General features: G+C 42.1%; 1 protein-coding gene and 1 long non-coding RNA gene across 3 annotated transcripts in view; one reads left to right on the top strand and one right to left on the bottom strand.

The window, feature by feature from the left end:
* LOC112253118 (pro-neuregulin-3, membrane-bound isoform) overlaps positions 1–24,515 on the top strand; it is a 394,019-nt gene that overhangs the window by 276,621 nt on the left and 92,883 nt on the right. The window lies entirely within an intron of this gene.
* Positions 1,991–6,652, bottom strand: LOC112253119. Its single transcript, XR_002953944.1, has 3 exons — positions 6,581–6,652; positions 4,372–4,411; positions 1,991–2,516 (listed from the first exon to the last, which is right to left on the bottom strand). It is a non-coding gene; the product is annotated as an uncharacterized LOC112253119 (long non-coding RNA).

Raw genomic sequence — 24,515 nt, 5'->3', positions numbered from 1 at the left:
CCACAGACGATGCAATCTCAACCACACTGCACACTGCCCTAACCCATCTGGACAAGAGGAATACCTATGTGAGAATGCTGTTCATCGACTACAGCTCGGCATTCAACACCATAGTACCCTCCAAGCTCGTCATCAAGCTCGAGACCCTGGGTCTCGACCCCGCCCTGTGCAACTGGGTACTGGACTTCCTGACGGGCCGCCCCCAGGTGGTGAGGGTAGGCAACAACATCTCCTCCCCGCTGATCCTCAACACTGGGGCCCCACAAGGGTGCGTTCTGAGCCCTCTCCTGTACTCCCTGTTCACCCACGACTGCGTGGCCACGCACGCCTCCAACTCAATCATCAAGTTTGCGGACGACACAACAGTGGTAGGCTTGATTACCAACAACGACGAGACGGCCTACAGGGAGGAGGTGAGGGCCCTCGGAGTGTGGTGTCAGGAAAATAACCTCACACTCAACGTCAACAAAACTAAGGAGATGATTGTGGACTTCAGGAAACAGCAGAGGGAACACCCCCTATCCACATCGATGGAACAGTAGTGGAGAGGGTAGCAAGTTTTAAGTTCCTCGGCATACACATCACAGACAAACTGAATTGGTCCACTCACACAGACAGCATCGTGAAGAAGGCGCAGCAGCGCCTCTTCAACCTCAGGAGGCTGAAGAAATTCGGCTTGTCACCAACAGCACTCACAAACTTCTACAGATGCACAATCGAGAGCATCCTGGCGGGCTGTATCACCGCCTGGTACGGCAACTGCTCCGCCCTCAACCGTAAGGCTCTCCAGAGGGTAGTGAGGTCTGCACAACGCATCACCCGGGGGCAAACTACCTGCCCTCCAGGACACCTACACCACCCGATGTTACAGGAAGGCCATAAAGATCATCAAGGACATCAACCACCCGAGCCACTGCCTGTTCACCCCGCTATCATCCAGAAGGCGAGGTCAGTACAGGTGCATCAAAGCTGGGACCGAGAGACTGAAAAACAGCTTCTATCTCAAGGCCATCAGACTGTTAAACAGCCACCACTAACATTGAGTGGCTGCTGCCAACACACTGACACTGACACTGACTCAACTCCAGCCACTTTAATAATGGGAATTGATGGGAAATGATGTAAATATATCACTAGCCACTTTAAACAATGCTAACCTTATATAATGTTTACATACCCTACATTATTCATCTCATATGCATACGTATATACTGTACTCTATATCATCGACTGCATCCTTATGTAATACATGTATCACTAGCCACTTTAACTATGCCACTTTGTTTACATACTCATCTCATATGTATATACTGTACTCGATATCAGCTACTGTATCTTGCCTATGCTGCTCTGTACCATCACTCATTCATATATCCTTATGTACATATTCTTTATCCCCTTACACTGTGTATAAGACAGTAGTTTTGGAATTGTTAGTTAGATTACTTGTTGGTTATTACTGCATTGTCGGAACTAGAAGCACAAGCATTTCGCTACACTCGCATTAACATCTGCTAACCATGTGTATGTGACAAATAACATTTGATTTGATTTGATTTGATTTGATTTGATTTGATTTAGTGTGGAAATATATATAAAACACAGACATAATGCGTTTTTGACTGCACTGGGCCTTTAACTCTAAATTTGCATGAGAGTGTCCTGCTATTTCCGTCATGATGCCAACGCTTGCTGGAGCAAATCAAATAAATAAATTGAGGCCGGGCACAGCTAAGTTAGTGCCCCCTTTAAATATTCATTCGTTCTTCAACAATTCTGTAAATTATTTTTTTCTTATTTCTTCTCTCTTTTTTTGTCTGATCTCTGAGAATGCTCCTTGGTCTGAATTATTCAGCCAGGACCGTCTGGCAGTACGGAAGGAGAAAGCAGAGGGTAGAGAAAGACTTTTTAAAAGGAGACCTGTCAGGGATAGTCCATGCTCCTCCATTGGTCCCTGATAGAAAGTAGGTTATGCTATTGATATTTGAGGGGAAAACAAAAACAATTGTGCATGTGCTCATGCACATAAATAAACACCCAACTATTCTTGACATGATTCTCACTCACAGTTATGTATTATTTTTTTTGTTTTGACTAAACACAAAGCATTTCAGCCCACAAGACCTCCATCAGCTGAGTGTCATCCAGGACAGCTACAGGGTTGACATGTTTGTTCTCTATAATGTATTTGCTTTTCTCTATGATTTATTTTGCATGAAAAAATTGTGTCCATCAAGACCACTGGGAATGGCAACAATGCTCTTAATATCAGTCATATTTCTCAGCTTGAAGGTCACATGGATTCTTAGATAGACCATCTCCAGTTCCTGGTTTATCTTTGCTGTGTTCCTTCGGAATGCTTGGGTGTGATCATCCCTGTGTTTCTCAGCTTGTTGGTGCCCAACCATGCAGCCACCAACAGATGTTCAAGAGGTGATTACAATGTAGGAATGTCTTCTTTCATTTCCTGACGTGGGCTGTTAAGATCCGTGTACACCACGATTGGAGAGAAACATCTGTTGGAGACAAATTATAGTAGCGATGCGTGGGTAAAATCACTGGGGAAGCCAAGCCAGGAGAAAAAGCCATATTACAACCTATGTTGTGATAATTGTGTTCTTTGCTCTATAACCCAGTCGTTCATACAGAACCGTATTATAAAATAAGGGCGAGCCAACAAAAACAGTTTACTAAACAAAATCAACTAGGCTATACAGAGCGCTGGGAAAGTATTCAGACCCCTTGACTTTTTCCCCCAAAAAATTACGTTACAGCCTTATTCTCAAATGGGTTAAATAGTTGTTTTCCCCTTTCCCCCATCAATCTACACACAATACCACATAATGACATAGCAAAACCAGTTTTAAATATTTTTTTGCAAATTTATGAATAAAAGAAAACTGAAATATCACATTTACATAAGTATTTAGACCCTTTACTCAGTACTTTGTTGAAGCACCTTTGGCAGTGATTACAGAGTCTTCTTGGGTATGACGATACAAGCTTGGCACACCGTTATTTGGGGAGTTTCTCCCATTCTTCTCTGCAGATCCTCTCAAGCTCTGTCAGGTTGGATGGGGAGTGTCGCTGGACAGCTATTTTCAGGTCTTTCCAGAGATGTTCGATCGGGTTCAAGTCTGGGCTCTGACTGGGCCACTCAAGGTCTTGTCCCGAAGCCACTCCTACATTGTCTTGGCTGTGTACATAGGGTCGTTGTCAGGTCCTGAGCGCTCAAGAGCAAGTTTTCATCAAGGATCTCTCTGTACTTTGCTCCGTTCTTCTTTCCCTCAATCCTGACTGGCCTCCCAGTCCCTGCTGCTGAAAAACATCCTCACAGCATGATGCTGCCAACACCATGCTTCACCATAAGGATGGTGCCAGGTTTTCTCCAGATGTGAAGCTTGGCATTCAGGCCAAAGAGTTCAATCTTGGTTTCTTCAGACCAAATAATATTATTTATGGTCTGAGAGTCCTTTAGGTGCCTTTTGACAAACTCCAAGCGGGTTGTCATGTACCTTTTACTGAGGATTGGCTTCCGTCTGGCCACACTACCATAAAGGCCTGATTGGTGGAGTGCTGCAGAGATGGTTGTCTTTCTGGAAGGTTCTCACATCTCCACAGAGGGACTCTTAAGCTCTGTCAGAGTGACCATTGGGTCCTTGGTCACCACCTTGATCAAGGCCCTTCTCTCCCTATTGCTCAGTTGACTGGGAGGCCAGCTCTAGGAAGAGTATTGGTGGTTCCCAACTTCTTCCATTTAAGAATGATGGAAGCCACTGTGTTCTTGGGGACCTTCAATGCTTTAGAAATGTTTTGGTACCCTTCCCCAGATCTGTGCCTCGACACAATCCTATCTCGGAGCTCAACGGACAATTCCTTCGACCTCATGGTTTGGTTTTTGCTCTGAGATGCACTGTCAACTGTTGGACTTTATATAGACAGGTGTCTGCCTTTGCAAATCATGTCCAATCAATTGAATTTACCACAGGTGGACTCCAATCAAGTTGTAGAAACATCTCCAGGATGAATAATGGAAACAGGATGCACCTGAGCTCAATTTCAAGTCTCATAGCAAAGGGTCTGAAAATGTATGTAAATAAGATTTTTCTGTATTTAATTTTTTACAATTCTGAAAACCTATGTTTGCTTTGTCATTATGGGGTATTGTGTGTAAATTGATGAGAAAAATATATATTTAATACATTTTAGAATAAGGCTATAACGCAACAAAATGTGGAAAAAGGGAAGGTGTCTGATTACTTTCCGAATGCACTGTATATGCTTAGTTTTTGTATGTGTGTGTGTGTGTGTGTGTGTGCATACTGTATGTGTGTCTGTGTGCATACAAGTAGAAAAAACATGTTGACTCACCATACATGAAGATTAGTTGAATGCCATCGTCCTCTCTTTCCTGTTGGCAAAACGGTCTATGACTGTCATACAGTAGTATACACTTTTTTTTTTTACACTTTTTTGTTGTTGTCATAGACAACCTAGCTAAAATACTTGCTAGCATAACTTCCTCGCATAGAAAACAATGAACCAGCTATGTTAGCTAGCTAGTTAACGTGAGCTTACTAGGCTACATCTAAGCTACATATTGAACTTCAATCGTCTCAGGCCAGTGGCACAACATATGAATTAATGAGTAGATCAAAATTCTGATTATAATCATTGGCCTGTACAGAGAATTAAGTTAAAACCACAAGTCCAAATTCCCCATCTCCATCCATGGCTTAGAAAATGGCCAATTTAGCTAGCTAACTACTGCAGGACAACAACTCAAGTGGACCAGAAACAGACATGTTTTTCTGAAAAATATGTGTTGCTTTTGATGTAATTTGATTGTTGTGAAGCCAAACCCAATCTGGCCTCCCTTGGGAGGTACTGGAGTTGTTGCACCAGGACAACCCACAGTTGAGCTCAGCTCAACGCTGATTGGTCTTCTTTTTTTATATATATATCAAGGGTGGCCAAATGCAAATGCTTTCTGGCATCAATCAATCAATTGCTACGGCTGCAACATGTCAATTCTCTTTTTGTCCAGACAGCATCAGAAACATGGGCTGCTTTGTCTCAAGCAGGCGGATTTAAAGAATTAACTTTCATAGCTCTACGATAAAGAATGCAACCTACACACGTCCTTAAACCTAAAATAAGTTAGGAAGTCCTTTTTCAAACATTTGTTTTGACTTCCACAACAAAATCGAGCCCTTCACATAGCCCTTCTGAATTCGTCTCAAGCAGGCGGATTTAAAGAATTAACTTTCATAGCTTTACGATAAAGAATGCAACCTACACACGTCCTTATACCTAAAATAAGTTAGGAAGTCCTTTTTCAAACATTTGTTTTGACTTCCACAACAAAATCGAGCCCTTCACATAGCCCTTCTCCCTTGTCTATAGGAGGAAACACACTGTTTAAATAGCCCAAATGTCTATTTAGATGTAACAGATTTTGACTACACTAATGTCATGATATGTTTGGTAAAGCAATAAAGAAGTTGTAATATTTTGGGTAGATGTTCCGTAAAATAGATGATAACTATATATGGACATATTATAATGTATGAAAAGGGTTTTTCATTTAAAAACATTTTTCTATGTTTTGTTATTATTATATTGTGAACTAGATCACATGGGTTGAAAAGTGTTTTTTTTCTCAGACATAAATAAACATTTCTTGGTGAAAGCCAAACGCCACAGCTTTCTAGGGGGAGGGGGGGGGTTCGGGGGGGTCACTACTACATTAATAAAATATTGCACTCTTGCTAGATTGATGACTAAAACCATAGCGAAACAGTGCAAAACGACTGTCAGCTCAAATTTAAACAAGAGTAATCAACTCAAACCTCTGCCGAGAACATACACTGTTTACTCATGAATGAAAACAGTAATTCATCTGCTAATTAGTAGTTATTCCTAACAAATCACTTGCAGCCAAAGATAAATACACACTCTTCAATTGTGTGTAATCAGAAGGCCTGCCGCCTGCACTCCTTCTGTCACTTGCTCTCCTTCTGCCCCCTCCCCCTTTCTACCTCCAGCATCCCTTCTGCCCCCAGCACCCCTCTGGTGACCACCCCCTTCTGCCACACACTGCTCTTCTGTGTTAGACTCAGTTCAATTTTCAAAATGTTGTCTCCCAAAGTATGATAATCAGATACAGTAGGCCTATGTTAGCTATAGTTATACGTATAGTTTGTTTTTCATGACTACAACATGATTATAAATGTAAATGTATCAATCGCACTGCCATTGAGCTACCTCTGTCTATCCTCACTCTGCCTGTCCTGGCCAATCTTTCAACCCATTTGAACTGTTTTAGCCCACTGGTCCAGAAACCATGACGAGCCAAACACAGCAGCACTGTAACACCATGACAGACAGACAGACCACCATTCACTGCGGTCACCCATAAAAACTCAACACCAACCATTCAGTCAGTGAGGCCCTATGTCACGCTATGAACCCACTGATGTCATGAACTAAGCCGATTACTCTCCTTAGATATTCCAACCCTAGAGGCTTTCCTTCCTTCAACAGGCCTTTGTTCCCCAAGTAGATCTGTTCACTGTACCTCATGCGAAAATGCATCTCATTTGAATAAGCCGTGAGAGGACTAGATCTGCCCGCTCTTCTCTCTGCCCCATGGTAGTGACAGCTAAACCTAGTAAACAGAGATAAGGAGAGGGGGGGCCTTTCCTTGGACAATTGCATGTAAATAGATACTTTTGCGTAATGCCCTTGGCCGCACGGTAATCTCCTGCTGCAGACAGGATTTTCGTAAGCATGATCGGTAACATGATCTCTTCCAGGGTTACATAATGTCCCTGTTGGCGCATCATCTATAACTGTCCCCTTGGCACAGCGTTGCTGCTGCCAATATTACTTATGTTGAGAGCTCTGCAGATAAGTTATGATATGTTCACGTTGTGGATCGAAGAAGCTTTTTTACAACATATGATTGGTTCATCTAATGGGGAAGTTTTCTGTATCAAGACTATAGTGAGTATGCAGCTGGGGTCAATCTGTCAAATCAAAGATATTCTCAAAGAGGGGAATTCACTTCCTCAATTGACAGAATTGAAACACAATGTAGGCTACCCCAACCCTGTATGACACTAGTAATGTAACACCTGTCTGTCCCATCTGTTTTCCTGAGCCTGTGGCCAGTACACTATCCTGATACTATCCCTCAGTGCTGACCTTACAATACCTAACAACCACCAGGGAAATCAGTTTTGAAGGCTGTCAGAGCAACAACCACAACACTGACTGATTAAAACCACCTTCAAGATCAGGGCCTAGCTTTCGGGCCTTCAGTACTAGCAATGTGTCCCCTCTTACCTGACCTCACTGTTTTGGTACCAGTCTTTTAAATGCACTTAACTCTTTAGCTGACTCCCTGCCCCAAACCCCAGCCCACTCATCTTTACTTTTTCACTTTCTCAAGTCTACTTTTGTCTTGAGTTTCAAGCATTGTGTTTTGGTTTTGTAAATGTACTTACAATTACTTTGGTTGATGGAATAAAATTTTCAAACCAAAAGAAAACCTTGAGGCTGAATGAAAAATTAAGACGTTCCCAAAATGGTGAAGGACAGTGGTTTTGTTAGTGTGGAGAACTAAGTACACACTGTTCTGTTGTTTTGATGAGGGACAGAATGGATTTTGAGTGTCATTTTATTTCCAGAGGACATCTTTGTACATTATGCAAAGAAAGTGTTAATAGCACTGTCATTACAGCAAAGAACAGCAGGATTTTCCGGGGATGTATTTAGGGAGACTGTACAGGGTATACTATTCTGCTGAAACTGGTTAGTGTATTGTAATGTAATGTTTATACAACATATAGCGGAAGCACGATAAATGTACATTCCAGTTGCTGTGGAGAATGTCAGCATGTGAATATGTGTGTTTGCATGTTGTGAGTCTACGACTAATTACTGTATGCATTTCATTGTTGTGTGTAAGATGCTTTTATGAAAGCCAATACCAGCGATTCATGTGTTACGTGTGTGAAAGTTTGTTCATAAGCTGCAGATCAATCCGTGATGCTTTTGACTGGCTTCTCTGAACACTGACATGGATGTGGGTTAAAGCCTCTGATCATCATTAGAGAGATCAGTGCCTGGCTGTGCACGCTGGCTGATACCACTGAAGACTAGTAGGGGACCAGTGGATCGCTGTCACAGTGTCCTACAGCTGCTCGTATTAGCAGGATATTAACAGACACTCCTCAGATAAGATGGGGAGGAACTAGGTGTAGATAAGCCTCCTGCAGACACATTGCCAATACGCCTCACCGGGAATGTGGTTGCTATGGTAACCATGTTGGAGTTTCACTGCACCAAAGGGGGAGTGGGGGGGGGTAGAGAATTCTCTTAAGACTTTGTTCCAGAACTCAAGACTTAATACACTTAACTTGTGGTGATGAGGATGATGCTACTGTGATTAGATATTTTTGTATTTATTTCAAGGCCCACTGGTTATGAGAATGGAATGAATTGAAAAGCCATTTGATTGCAGAAGTAAGAAAGTAAAGGTTAGGTGTTCCAAATGATGTCATTGGAATTAACTTTCATAGTAAATAATCTAGATTGTTGATCGATGGGATAGATTCAATCTGGACTAAGATATGTAAAAATCATTTGAAATGGATCTTTGAGTTATGAAGCTTGCATTTGCTGTTAAAATAAAGGATTAAATAAACAAAATCTGTTATAGACAAAATATTGAAAAGGGTTGTTTGGTAGCCTCAATAAATAGACAAAGATATTGTAACTATGTACACTAGGGTTCTATCTGCACTAAGCGTAGTTCTGAGATATTGAACATCAATTTTCACATCTCAGAACTGTTTTGTAGTGAATATTTTTTTCATAACCCATTAAGGTCCTCACTTTAATGGTACCTAAAGTGCACAGTATCAAAATCCTGAGACATTTTTTTTTTAGGTGGGTGCAATAGCAGATAGAACCTTATGGCTCTGAAATGTCAATCTGGGTTCAACCATAAGGTTCTGTCTGACACTTCTGAATTAGACATGTTCCATTTTTAAGACGGCTGTAGCTATTTGAATACATAAATTACAGAATAAGGTTAGAGTCAGAACACATCATCAAATTCAGAAATGTATTATGAACAAACAATGTGACATCATTTACTTTAAGATTACTAACAGTGCTGTTATTTGCCCTGCGAACCACCATTATTGCTGGCTAGACTAGCCTTGACCATATTTAGAGGGAGATGGCAAAGACGTGTTCTGACTGGTTCATCTGTATTTATTTAGGCTTGTGATTGGATTGCAGATCGAATCTTTTAGCGCCAGTGGTAACTTTTTCAAAATTATAACTTTGCAGACACATTACGAACCCTCTAAATATCTATTATATGTGACTAAATCATGTTTTGTCAAACGTGTCAGATAGAACCTTATAGTCCCAAGGTCTCGATTTGTAGTTTAACTAGTAATTGCATGTATAGATTTTTTAAAACTTGACTTGAGACTTGACTTGGAAAAACTTGTGAACTAACGCTACTTGACTCGCTCTTAGAATGCACGATTGGACTTGACTCGAGACTTGACCCGTTCTACTTGGCGCTTGACTTGAGACTTGGACCGTGTGACTTGAGACGTGCTTGTGACTTGAATAACAGTGACTTGGCCCAACCTCTGTCCAGTAATGTATTCTAAGGGAGTTGGCCCAAAGCTGTGTTACTATGACTGGTTCACTGAGTGTGCATCTGAGGGGAAAAGGTTAGCATTTGTGGGCAAACAGGCTGGGACTGGACGTGTGAGTTGAATCGGTTCCACCCAGCTGCTGCTTTCACTTTGAGTTGTTTTGGGCCAAAATGAAATGCTACTGTATGAAAACAAACATCAAAGCTGAGGGCTACACATCTGGCATTGGGCATAATAAGGGAACATCCCCCTCTATCGGAGCAGCACTGTCCAATTTTAATCAGAGAAAATCTCAGAAGTGCGTCACAAGAAGTCACTGTTGCCCTTGAGTGTGTGCATCAGGACTGGGTCTGTCTTTTGGAGGGGATTGGACACAACCCATGGCGAACTTCATCAGTGATGTTTATGCCAAGCCTACTTGAAGCTCTCAGCCCACTGGTCCCCTTTTGTTACTCTCATTATCCAAAATGCAATGCTTTCTCCCAGCATCAGGTTCTGTTTGTGTCCCTGAATGGTGCATATGTGTTGTGCCCAGTCAGCTTACGGCACTAAGAGATGTGTGGGGAAAGATGGCACAGGGACGAAAGCCCCCATCCGTCCATTAAGAGCTGGCCTGGAAATCCGGTTATGGGGCTGTAATAAGGCACTGAGCTGCTCAGATAAAACTGGATCCCCCCAATTCCCCTCCTTTAAGTGCTAGCTGGCCATCTCTCATTCACCCTCCCCTCCTCACACAATTCTCAATTCTCTTCTTATGTAAACTCATCCCCTCCAAAAGCTTGGACTGGGCATTCCCCCATCTACTGTAGCATGCCCTACATACAATACAAAATCTGCACCAATGACTTTGCAAACTGTGTGCTGTGTCGGTGTGTCATCGACTTGGTACGAGAGAAAGACAAATGCTAATTGGCTAAGTACTGTATGAGTCAGGGTTTTCAGACCATTATGTTTTGGCCTATGTTGGATATATGCAAACCATAGCTACAGTATGTATGTTGCTGAATCAGTGCGGGGTGACTGCTCACAAAAATCTATGTATATTTTCTTTGCTGCAGAAGAAAAAACGGTCATCCACATTTCCCTGCCGTTTTTCTTCTCATCAAGACTAACAAAATAGTGCTTCCTCTCACACTATTGCACAATATTACACTATTATTACCTCCACTACTGCATTATAATGATGGCAATAAAGATAACATCAACACGCACACTTTAAATGACATTAATGCACAGCTTAGGTGCTCTCTGAGAGTTAGTCACCCTCCATTTCTCCTTAGCAGTCATAGAAGGTGCCCAGCCTCACCTTCTCCTGTCTGCCTACATGTCCACTCGCTATGCCTATTCAAAGCAAGCCTCCTCAAGGGGAGCCTTCCATAAGATCTGGTCATTTGTTATTCAATTTAAGACGGCTAAGGTCACGTTGGATCATTAGGCGGAAGGTTGTTTCAAAGGCCCTGCGAGTAGCAAGAAATCCACAGAGAAAGGGAGAGAATGAGGAGCGAGAGAAACAGCCAAATGTGGAGGCCTTAAATCTGGGGAAAGAAAAAGCGCCTTGGTTAGTTTGATTGGTCCGCTGCCTCTATCAGAAATTTCACAACCTGACAAATGAACTCTGAAGGGATACATGTATATTCTATAGTTTTTTTATTGTAACAAAACCACAATAGAACATATTGTTTTCTTTAGATTTCTTAATCCCTTTTGGAAAAAGAGCATTGTTCCAGATATGCTCTGAGCTATCCTCCCAAGACCAATGATCCACTACTGCTACTTCAACTACTACTGATATTGCTGCTACTTCTGATACTACTGCCACTGCTACTACATTTACTACTACTACTACTACTGCTACTACTTCTACTTTTAGTACTACTGCTACTACTGCCACTGCTACTATTACTACTACTACTGCTACTACTACTACTGCTACTACTTCTTCTTCTACTAATTCTTCTACTACAACTACTACTACTACTACTACTGTTACTGCTACCTCTACTGTTACTACTGCTACTACTGGAACTACTACTACTACTAGCACTACTACTACTACTAGCACTACTACTACAACTACTACTAATAATAGTTTTTGTATACATAATTGGGATGCTATGTAGTTTACTTTTCTTTTTACGATTGATCCAATACATGGCAGCCGAAGATGCTGTACACTAAGTCCTCCTGATTCCTGCTTACAAGTAAAAATCTAATCATGAAGCACCAGTGACTCGGTCTATAAAAAAGTGGTCAGATGAAGCAGATGCTAAACTACAGGACTGTTTTGCTAGCACAAACACCAAACAGACAAAGCATCAATAGAGGACTAAGATCGAATCGTAGTACACCGGCTCCGATACTTGTCGGATGTGGCAGGGCTTGCAAACTATTACAGACGACAAAGGGAAGCACAGCCGAGAGCTGCCCAGTGACACGAGCCTACCAGACAAGCTAAATGACTTCTATGCTTGCTTCGAGGCAAGTAACACTGAAACATGCATGAGAGCATCAGCTTTTCTGGATGACTGTGTGATCACGTTCTCCACAGCCGATGTGAGTAAGACCTTTAAACAGGTCCACATTTACAAGGCCCCTGGGCCAGACGGATTACCAGGACGTGTACTCCGAGCATGTGCTGACCAACTGGCAAGTTTCTCCACTGACATTTTCATTCGCTCCCTGTCTAATTCTGTAATACCAACATGTTTCAATCAGACTACCATAGTCCCTGTGCCCAAGAACAGTAAGGTATCCTGCCTAAATGACTACCGACCCGTAGCACTTACATCTGTAGTCATGACATGCTTTGAAAGGCTGGTCATGGCTCACATCAACACCATTATCCCAGAAACCCTAGACCCACTCCAATTTTCATACCGCACCACCATGCAATCTCTATTGCACTGCACACTCCCCTTTCCCACCTGGACAAAAGGAACACCTATGTGAGAATGCTATTCATTGACTACAGCTCAGCGTTCAACACAATGGTGCCCTCAAAGCTCATCACTAAGTTAAGGACCCTGTGACTGAACATCTCCCTCTGCATCTGGATCCTAGACTTCCTGACGGGCCGCCCCCAGGTGGTAAGGGTAGGTAACAACACCTCTGCCAAGCTGATCCTCAACATCCTCAACAGATCCTCAACAGCCCCCTCAGGAGTGCGTGCTCAGTCCCCTCCGTTACTCCCTGTTCACTCATGACTGCACGTTCAGGCACAACTCCAACACCATCATTAAGTTTTCTGATGACACAACAGTAATGAGTGATGAGCTTTGAGGGCACTATTGTGTTCAACGCTGAGCTGTAGTCACCAACAATGATGAGGCAGGGAGGTGTTCAGAGACCTGACCGTGTGGTGCAAGGACAACAACCTCTCCAACAATGTGATCAAGACAAAGGAGATGATTGTGGACTACAGGAAAAGGAGGACCGAGCACGCCCCCATTCTCATCAACGGGGCTGTAGTGGAGCAGGTTGAGAGCTTAAAGTTCCTTGGCGTCCTCGGCAAGTGACAAATACAAGTTGATTTAATTTGAAATGCAACATAAAAAATTGACATCTGACATTGAAAGCAAAACATGAAATAAACTATTTTCATTTTGATTAACACATGGCTAGTTTAAATAGGACTGTTATTTCAGACATCCTGATGTTGCAGTATACCAGGTAACAAAACACTGATTGACAAAATACAACGATATACAAACCATACAAAAACATAATTTTTCAGCACAACATGAAAGGCTGCTTGACAGTTGACCACTCTTATACCTGCTGGCGCCACTCCCAAACTGAACCCATAATACTGTAACGTCCTTTCATCCATGTCAGAGCAATATGTTTACAACCAATAAGTGAAATAATTCTGCTTTACATTAGACATGCTTCTAAGGGGTGGTAGCAGCCTTAAAACAGCATAGATCTTTTTTAACCCCTTTTTCGTGATAACCAATTGCGATCCAATTACGATCTTGTCTCATCGTTACAACTCCCCAATGGGCTCGGGAGAGGTGAAGGTCAAGTCATGCATCCTCCCAAATATGACCCGCCAAACCGTGCTTCTTACCACCTGCCCGCTAAACCTTAACCAATGCGCCACAAGGAGTCACTAGAGCGCGATGAGCCAAGAAAAGCCCCCTCGGCCGAACTCTCCCCTAACAGGGACGATGCTGGGCCAATTGTGCGCCGCCATATGGGACTCCCAGTCACGGCCGGTTGTGACACAGCCTGGGATGGAACCAGAGTCAGTAGTGACGCACCAACCACTGCGATGCAGTGCCTTAGACCGCTGCACGACTCGGGAGGCCTAGAACAAAGATTCTATTGAAGATATTTGAAGTAAAGCGTAGGGCTTCATAATACCATTACATACACATTTCAGTCGCTCTTATCCAGAAAGAATATTAGTGTTGAAAGAACCTTGCTCAAGGGCTTGTCGATCGATTTTTCACCAAGTCGGCTCAGGGATTCAAACCAACGGCCATTCAGTTATTGGCCCAATCCTCTTCACCGGTAAAATACCTGCCGCCAACACAATCAAGCGAACCACTGATGCAATGCCTAGAGCAAAACATGCTCAGCAGAGCACAGAGGGGATACGATTGCAGCATATCCAGAATGATCACATAATTATGCATGCTATTTTTAACATTAAATCATCTAGCTACTGGTGCATATTTATTGAGCTTTGCGTTATTGCATTGGCTACGGTGTTTATCTGTGTGCTTTTGTATTCCAACCTTTGACATTGAATTTAGTGCAATGCGTGGTTTGATTCTAAATTGATAGATTTGAATAATTTGTCTTTCTTTCACCAAGATTGTGGGAGTTTGGGAATGTTGTGGTGCATGTGCTTTTGAATACACTGGAATGCTGTATGCAAGTGACCTCTATAGCTGAATTATCCTTGACACTCCCTGTCGGATGTTGTCAGTTTTAACAACACTTAAAACATAGGCAACAAAGTCAGTACCGCCAAGTTATTAGGCAACTTGCTGTTGGAGCTGTTCCATGCTAGAAAACACATATGGGGGTAAAGAGACAGGAAGAGTGGGGGTATGAGTGGGTAATTAGTTCAATATTAGCCTACATCCATCTACTAACTAGCTCTTGTCAGATCAAAGTATTCCTCCGTGAGTTAAACACAACACATCATTAATTGTGTGTTGGTTGATCTCATAGTAATCTCGTTCCCAGACACTTCGGCTCAAATGCGTGAAAATTCTGGTGGACCAACGTGTCAAACTTGGCCTTCGTCAGCCAATACAGAAAGACCGGAAGAAACTCCAGAGCGCACAGGCAATGCCTTAATCTACCAACCAATCACCTCCCATATCACCTTCCCCTAACCCTCCCCACACCTGGCCTCTCCATTGGCATAAACCTGACGTTGTGCTGACATGGCAGCTGTCAAACCTGGGAAGAACCATCAGTGGACACAGCTTGTCTGATTGCATTATCACTACCAGATATTTGCTGTACTTAATGAACACAGCATCAGCTTAACAGGAGATTCCTGCACTGTCAATGTCCTCTATCACCACCGTTGGACTGTGGAGGGGAATAATGGAGAGGATGCATGGGTGTCACATCCAGACAAGTTGTGTTGGGCTTCTGGCGTTGTGTGCTCCCATCTGTCCTGTACCTGTTTATAGGGCTGTTATCAAGGAAGAGGATGGCAATAAAGCCCAAAACCGAGCACAACCACATCCCTAACCATAAACATAGTTTGATAGGGACAAGGGACATAGGGAGTCTCCTATGCCACATTTTTAGTTGACAGATTCAACTGGCGTAAGCAAAGAAGACAGAGGCGGTTCATTGCGTGACCAAGCCATCATCATTAGTGTCATTGTACTTCCATATAGGCCAATGTATGACGAGCATGGTTCAGTAAAGCAATGGAAAGTAACAGTGCACAGTGTCCAAGAGATGTTGTGGCCTGCTGCCGTCCTCTAGGACCATGTGACCGATGCTGTCGTGCTGCTGTGTAAAGGCAGTGTGCTCAGGCATACACATCATGCAAGGACAGCTCTGTCAAATGCATGTTGTCTGTACTTCACTCTGCAGAGTGGGTAGATATTTTAGAGTCTTGCAGATACTCATCCCTCCTCCTCCTCTGTCTTTAAGGTAGTGGTTTAGATATATGTGACCGACCGACTCGATTCGGTCTGATGTAGCAAAATTTGCAATTGTGTTTTTTACATGGGATAAAAGTAGAGTCTCTAGAATATTATATATCATACACTACAGTTGAGGACCAATGGGAAAGTAAATCTGCTTTGAAAGTTGATAAACCTCACTTTTGAGAAAATGGACCTTGAATATTTTGGTAAGCCTACTGGAGAGCTCTTTTTTGTCTACACCCATTCAGCATTGTTCACACCCCTTAGCCCCACCCATTTCTTTAAAGATTCACATGTGAGGTCATGTACTAAACAACAAAAGATTTTCCCCATGAATCTACCTGACAGTGTGGACATCCCCAGTGAGATGGTTAGGTACTATGTCTTAACACTGAGCCATAGGCAGCAGCTCTCTTGTTATCAGGTGAAGAACCCCTGAGCACCCGGTGCTAACATACCAGATGGAGCTGCTGCAGCCTGTCACTGTTAGGAACAAGAGACAGGCCCCAGATGAGCTCAGATTCTCTCTCTCTCTCTCTCTCTCTCTCTCGGCATGGGAAACATGTGTTAAAACCTCTTGGTGTTAGGATGTGTTAAAACCTCTTGGTGTTAGGGGGCAGTATTTTCATTTTTGGAGAAAAAAAACGTTCCCGTTTTAAACGGGATATTTTGTCAGGAAAAGATGCTAGAATATGCATATAATTGACAGCTTTGCATAGAAAACACTCTAACGTTTCCAAAACTGTAAAGATATTGTCTGTGAGTATAATAAAATCCAATCCGGAAGTGCCCCAGGTTTTGAAAGCGCTGCGTTCCAATGACTCCCTATATGGCAGTGAATGTACCATCAACGAGCTTACGCTTTCTACGTATTCCCCAAGGTGTCTACAGCATTGTGACGTAGTTTTACGCATTTCTGTTGAAGAATAGCCGTATGGGGGCACATTGCGTAAGTGGTCACATGGTGGCTCCGAGAGAGATTCTCGCGTAAAGTGCAGAGGTAGCCATTACTCCAATCGGTCCTAGAGAAAAAGGAATTGTCCCGACGGATATATTATCGAATAGATATTAGAAAAACACCTTGAGGATGGATTCTAAACAACGTTTGCCATGTTTCTGTCGATATTATAGAGCTAATTTTGAATATTTTTCGACGTTGTGGTGACGGCAATTTCCGGCCGATTTCTCAGCCAAACGTGAAGAACAAACGGAGCTATTTCGCCTACAAAAATAATATTTTGGGAAAAAATTAACTTTGGCTGTCTACCTGGGAGTCTCGTGAGTGAAAACATCTGAAGTTCATCAAAGGTAAACAATTGAATTTGATTGCTTTTTTTTTTTTTTGGGGGGGGTTCCGTGACAAGTTTGCCTGCTGCTAGCAAGGCATAATGCTATGCTAGGCTATGATAAACTTACACAAATGCTTGTCTAGCGTTGGCTGTAAAGCATATTTTGAAAATCTGAGATGACAGGGTGATTAACAAAAGGCTAAGCTGTGTTCCAATATATTTCACTTGTGATTTTCATGAATAGGAATATTTTCTAGGAAGATTTATGTCCGTTGTGTTATGCTAATTAGTGTCAGATGATGATAATGGTCCCGTTCACGGGCTGGGCGTCACTACAGGTTAACATTGCCAAAGCAAGTGAGGTAGATAATATACGAAAGTGAAATAAACAATCAAAATTAACAGTAACCATTACAGAAACAGAAGTTTCAAAACAATAAAGACATTACAAATGTCATATTACGTAAATATACAGTGTTGCAACGATGTACAAATGGTTAAAGGACACAAGGGAAAATAAATAAGCATAAATATAGGTTGTATTTACAATGGTGTTTGTTCTTCACTGGTTGCCCTTTTCTTGTGGCAACAGGTCACAAATCTTGCTGCTGTGATGGCACACTGTGGAATTTCACCCAGTAGATATGGGAGTTTATCAAAATTGGATTTGTTTTCAAATTCTTTGTGGATCTGTGTAATCTGCAGGAAATATGTCTCTCTAATATGGTCATACATTGGGCAGGAGGTTAGGAAGTGTCCACCTAATTTTGTGGGCAGTGAGCACATAGCCTGTCTTCTCTTGAGAGCCATGTCTGCCTACGGCGGCCTTTCTCAATAGCAAGGCTATGCTCACTGAGTCTGTACATAGTCAAAGCTTTCCTTAAGTTTGGGTCAGTCACAGTGGTCAGGTATTCTGTCACTGTGTACTCTCTGTTTAGGGCCAAATAGCATTCTAGTTTGCTGTTTTTTTTGTTAATTCTTTCCAATGTGTCAAGTAATTATCTTTTTGTTTTCTCATGATTTGGTTGGTTCTAATTGTGCTGCTGTCCTGGGGCTCTGTGGGGTGTGTTTGTGTTTGTGAACAGAGCCCCAGGACCAGCTTGTTTAGGGGACTCTTCTCCAGGTTCATCTCTCTGTAGGTGATGGCTTTGTTATGGAAGGTTTGGGAATCGCTTCCTTTTAGGTGGTTGTAGAATTTAACGGCTCTTTTCTGGATTTTGATAATTAGTGGGTATCGGCCTAATTCTGCTCTGCATGCATTATTTGGTGTTCTACGTTGTACACGGAGGATTTTTTGCAGAATTCTGCATGCAGAGTCTCAATTTGCTGTAGGCCCTCCTTGGTTGGTGACAGAAGCACCAGAACATCAGCAAACAGTAGACATTTGACTTTGGATTCTAGTAGGGTGAGACCGGGTGCTGCAGACTGTTCTAGTGCCCTCGCCAATTCGTTGATTTATATGTTGAAGTTTGTGGGGCTTAAACTGCATCCCTGTCTCACCCCACAGCCCCGTGGAAAGAAATGTGTGTTTTTTGCCAATTTTAACCACACACTTGTTGTTTGTATACATGGATGTTATAATGTTGAATGTTTTTCCCCCAACACCGCTTTCCATCAATTTTTATAGCAGACCCTCATGCCAAATTGAGTCAATAGCTTTTTTGAAATCGACAAAGCATGAGAAGACTTTGCCTTTGTTTTGGTTTGTTTGTTTGTCAATTAGAGTGTGCATGGTGAATATGTGGTCTTTCGCACAGGAATTTGACATTTACTCAGCACATTGTTTTCCTTGAGGAAATGTAAAAGTCTGCTGTTAACGATAAGGCAGAGGATTTTCCCAAGGTTGCTGTTGATGCATATCCAACTTTATTGGCATGGGAAACATATGTTAAAACAAGTGATGTAGATAATATACAAAAGTGAAATAAACAATGATATCTCCTCATCATGGTGACAAATGCGAGCATGGGGCTTTCTGGCAAAATGGACTGGCCTAATTAACACAGTAATGACGCTGTAACGTTGAGTCATCTCACCTGTATAATGAACATTTGAACACTTAAATCCCTCTCTCCCTATCTCTTTATCTCTCTCTCTACTTCTCATCTCCTTATCTCTCCCTTTACCCCCCCCCTCTCTCTCTCTCTCTCTCTCGTTCTCTAATTCTCCCCCTCCCCTGTCTCTCTGTACTAGTATAAAACAAGCCCAAATTGAAATGAGATATGGAACCACACATTCAGAGCAATGGGGATATCAGACTCTTTCTCTCTCTCTCTCGTTCTCTCTTTCTCTCTCTGTGTGAATATTAATTGTGCCCGGACACTTTAACATTCCACAGTGTGTCACAGAGACAAAAAATGTAAGTCTAACTAGTGGACACATCTCACAGAAAGAGAAGAGGTTCTGTCGACTGGGTTGAACAAAGACTTGGCTGTGTCTGGCCTGTGTTGTCTTTTCCCATCTTATTTCCCGATGAGTTTTCAGGCATTATTTTAAAGTGGAGTCTTAGATCTATTTTTTTTTTTTGCAATTAGAGCCAAGCATGGACCCGGTCCCGCGGCGAGGAACAACTCCTGTGTAAATGTCTTCTTGTGATGAACTAATTATTTCCTCTCTTCTTCCTCATCATGAATTCCCTACCCCTTCCCCCACTCCCATCCAAAAAGTAAGGATGCAAACAAGAGTTTAGAAAAGTTTCACAATGTTTTTATGGGGGCTGACAGTGTCCTGTTTGCTAAAGTTTCATAATGCAAATGCTAGTGCTATATGTAATAACAATTGCCAGAATGACTAAAACTATTTTATTGCAGCTCTGCTGCTCTTTGAGGCTGACTGAATGCCCATCAAATTAAAACTAGCCTACATTATTGACCAAATGTGCTCTTATGGAGGATACTGCACCAAAGCACAGATAGCTAAGGCAATTATTGGTTAAAGTAAACTCAATTTGACTGTATCTTGTTTTTCTCATTTACATGATTTAATATGAGTCATCACATTAGCCACATGCTTCTTCAACACAAAGACACTTTCAGTGGAAGAATTAGCTCAGATTAAAGAAATCACATTGTCTCACAAGCCACTCAACATAAAGCTAATTTGTGTGGCTCTCTGTTCAAAGCCATTGATCTGAAACATTGTGGTTCAGTTTCTTGTTACATGCATCTCTTGAAAGAAATAAAAAATAAAATAAATAAGAAAAAAAATGTTTCAACCAACGATAAAATGTCTGTGCAATTTATACACTCCACTGATTGGTTGTTACAAAGCGTGGCAAAAACACATTTTAATTCCTTTTAATTCATGACACAGTCATGCACAGCATAGTGATAGCAAACCATGTCTGACTTGCTTTCACAAGCATCCCCTTGATACCCAATCAGGGGGAGGGAGAGTTGTAAAATGATTCAAGTGGTTCAGCCGACACTGTGATTTTAAGTATGTTTAAAAGTGCATCTTGTGACTGAAATGTGTTGCCCCCTGAGAAGCAGGTCTTTGTAAATGTGATTATTATTTTATTTTTTATCTGCTTTGCGTTTTGCATGAATGTGTATGCAGTTTCTCAAGTTTCCACTAGGGACGTTTTACACTGCAGTTGCAGCCTTCATGGGCACAGGAGATATTTTGGGTTATTGACATATACCCCCTTCTGAGTTTTACTGTGGCCTAAGCATGTGTCTGTTATGCTATTAAGAACCACTGTAGCCTGGAAGAGAATATGTTCTTAAGTGGTCTATCAGAAGAAGACACGCTTTCTCTATAGATCCAGGATTCTCTGAAGGTTTCTTCTAGGATTTTATAGCCACTGTCACCTTTGTGACAACTGTATTATATACTGTATATACACTATCGGTCAAAAGTTTTACAACAACAACTCATTCAGGGATTTTTCTTTATTTTGACTATTTTCTACATTGTAGAATAATAGTGAAGACATCAAAACTATGAAATAACACATATGGAATCATGTAGTAACCAAAAGTGTTTAACAAATCAAAATACATGTTATATTTGAGATTCTTCAAATAGCCACCCGTTGCCTTGATGACAGCTTAGCACACTCTTGGCATTCTCTCAACCAGCTTCCCCTAGAATGCTTTTCCAACAGTCTTGAAGGAGTTCCCAGATATGCTGAGCACTTGTTGGCTGCTTTTCCTTCACTCTATGGTCCAACTCGTCCCAAACCATTTCAATTTGTTGAGATCGGGTGATTGTGGAGGCCAGGTCATCTGATGCAGCACCCCATCCCTCTCCTTCTTGGTCAAATTGCCCTTACACAGCCTGGAGATGTGTTGGGTCATTGTCCTGTTGAAAAACAAATGATAGTCCCACTAAGCCCAAACCAGATGGGATGGCGTATCGCTGCAGAACACTTAGCCATGCTGGTTAAGTGTGCCTTGAATTGTAAATAAATCACAGACTGTGTCACAAGCAAAGCACCCCCACACCATAACACCTCCTCGGAAATACACATGCAGAGATCATCCATCCTCCTCCAGGATTTACGAAGGGAAATACACACGCGGAGATCATCCTTTTCACCCACAAATTCACCCTCAAATTTGGACTCCAGACCAATGGACAAATTTCCACCGGTCTAATGTCCATTGCTTGTGTTTCTTGGCCCAAGCAAGTTTCTTTTTATTATTGGTGTCCTATAGTAGTGGCTTCATGGCAGAAATTCAACTATGAAGGCCTGATTCACACACTCTCCTCTGAACAGTTGATGATAAGATGTGTCTTGAGATGTTACTTGAACTCTGTGAAGCATTTATTTGGACTGCAATTTCTGAGGTTCGTAACTCTAATGAACGCATCCTCTGCAGCAGAGGTAACTCTGGGTCTTCCAATCCTGTGACGTTCCTCATGAGAGCTAGTTTCATCATAGAGCTTGATGGTTTTTGCGACTAAACTTGAAGAAACTTTCAAAGTTCTTTAAATTTTCCGTATTGACTGACCTTCATGTATTAAGTTAACGATAGACTGTAATTTCTCTTTGCTTATTTGAGCTGTTCTTACCATAATATGGACTTGGTCTTTTACCAAATAGGGCTAGCTTCTGTATACCCCCCCACCACCACCTTGTCACAACGCAACTGCTTGTCTCAAACGCATTAAGAAGGAAAGAAATTCAACAATTAACTTTTTTAAGGAGAAACACCTGTTGATTGAAATACAGTCCAGATGACTAAATGGTTGAGAGAATGCCTGGACGCTGGTTGAGAGAATGCCAAGAGTGTGCAAAGCTGTTATCAAGGCAAAGCATGACTATTTGAAGAATCTCAAATATAAAATATCTTTTGATTTAAAAAAAATGTTTTGGTTACTACATGATTCATTGTGTTATTTCATAGTTTTGATATCTTCACTACTATTCTGCAATGTAGAAAATAGTCCAAATAAAAATCCTGATGAGTATGATTAGAAGAGTAGGTGTGCTAAAACTTTTGACCAGTAGTGTTTCTATATTTTTGTTGTTGTTGTAATTGTACCCAATTATTCTCCCCAATTTCGTGATATCCAATTGGTAGTTACGATCTTGTCTTATCGCTATAACTCCTCAAGGGGCTCGGGAGAGGCGAAGGTCGAGATGTGCATCCTCCGAAACATGCCCCTTCAAGCCACGCTGCTTCTTAACACACTGCTCGGTTTACCCGGAAGCCAGCCGCACCAATGTGTCAAATGAAAAACCATTAGGCTGATGACTGAGGTCAGCTTGCCGTTTTATGGCCTGCCACAAGGTGTCGCTAGAGCACAATGAGCCAAAGAAAGCCACCTGGCCATACCCTCCCCTAACCCGCACAGCACTGGGACAATTGTGTGCCCCCCTGTGGGGCTCCCAGTCATGGCTGGAGCGAACCCCAGGCTGTAGTGGCGCCACAGCACTGCAATGCACTGCCTTAGACTGCGATGCACTGCCTTAGACCGCTGCGCCACTCGGGAGGCCCAACTGCATTATACTAAGGGTCTGCTAGATAATGTCGAGGAGCAGGAGAGGTGAAACGTGATTTGGTCTAGTCCACTTCAGACAGAGACTTTAAGCTTGTTGCACGTCTCCTCCAAAGATAAGACACAAATTAATCCAGAACAAAATAAAAAAACACAGAAAATTAAATCAAAGTAAGTTAAAAAGGATGGGAATATTAAGCACAAAGATAAGATGTCTAGTGATAAGGTGTTAATATGCAGGAGAGAAGGAGAGAGAATGAAGGAGAGATAAGGGCTGAATGTATAATCTGTACTTTAATTGCATTTTAACCTCAGAATGGGATTCATGCTTGAGCTATACCACTGTAATCATACAGCTTCTAATAATCATCTCCAGTAGTGGCACTTGTTGGGTACTTCCTGCATTTTTAGAACACGTTCAATATTTCCTCTCACCATTGGAAAGGCAAAAGTCTTTCTGATAGGGACATAGGAGTTATAATCTTGGTGTACCACTTTTTCTTCCTCATTGCTAGATGCATAGGACTGTCTGCTTCCATGCTGAGCCTGTGGGTTACAGAGAGGAATGGAGAGGTCGGGTTCACCCGGGGGTTGAACAGGGAACATCAGCAAAGTCATGCCATCTTTTATTTTCAGGTCTGCTAGCAGCGACTTGTGAATTATTGAGCACATTTCCTCCCAGTTGAAAGGCTACGGAGGTGCAGGTTGTACAGAAAGACTGGGGCTGAGAGTGAGACAGGGCTCACCTTCGCTAGGCTGCCATGTATACAAATTTCACTTGGCATATTTTATTTAAACCACAAAGACACGGTTAGCAAACAGGAAAAAGGGCCAACGTGAGGTAGAAAATGAATGTGCACTGGGACCGGCGGCATACAAATGGATTATTTGTCTCACCTTAATGCAGTGGTTGTCAATCCTGGTCCTGGGGACACAAAGGGGTGCACATGTTTGTTTTTGCCCTAGCACTACACACCTGATTCAAATCAACAACTCCTCATCAGGCTTTAATGATTTGAATCAGGTGTGTAGTGCTAGGGCAAAAACAAACATGTGCACCCCTTTGTGTCCCCAGGACCAGGGTTGAGAACCAGTCCCTTAATGGACCTGGTTATCAGGTGCATTGTTTTGAATATGATTTCTCACCTGTGAATCCAGGTGTTTATGAGAGACTCATTTGGACAACAGACTGATCAAATTAATTTAGAGATGATCTTCTCTGTTATCTATAAGTTTGAGGATTTGAACACGGAATGAATAATGTGTCTGGGGAAAAATACAATGTAGTTGACTCAAACAATTGTCTGGAAGAGGCAATGTCTAGAACTTAGTGAAATTGATTGGTGCAGTATCAAACGTCTGTTTTCAACAGTACCATGGTACTGGTTGTTCACATTGGGTACTGAAGACTCTCAGTAACCCAAGATGTGACATCTTCTCACAGCTAAACAGGAGGTTGA

This window comes from Oncorhynchus tshawytscha, linkage group LG06 (genome assembly GCF_018296145.1).
Source record: "Oncorhynchus tshawytscha isolate Ot180627B linkage group LG06, Otsh_v2.0, whole genome shotgun sequence".
Classification (NCBI taxonomy): domain Eukaryota; kingdom Metazoa; phylum Chordata; class Actinopteri; order Salmoniformes; family Salmonidae; genus Oncorhynchus; species Oncorhynchus tshawytscha.
This window is presented reverse-complemented; position numbering and strand designations above follow the sequence as displayed.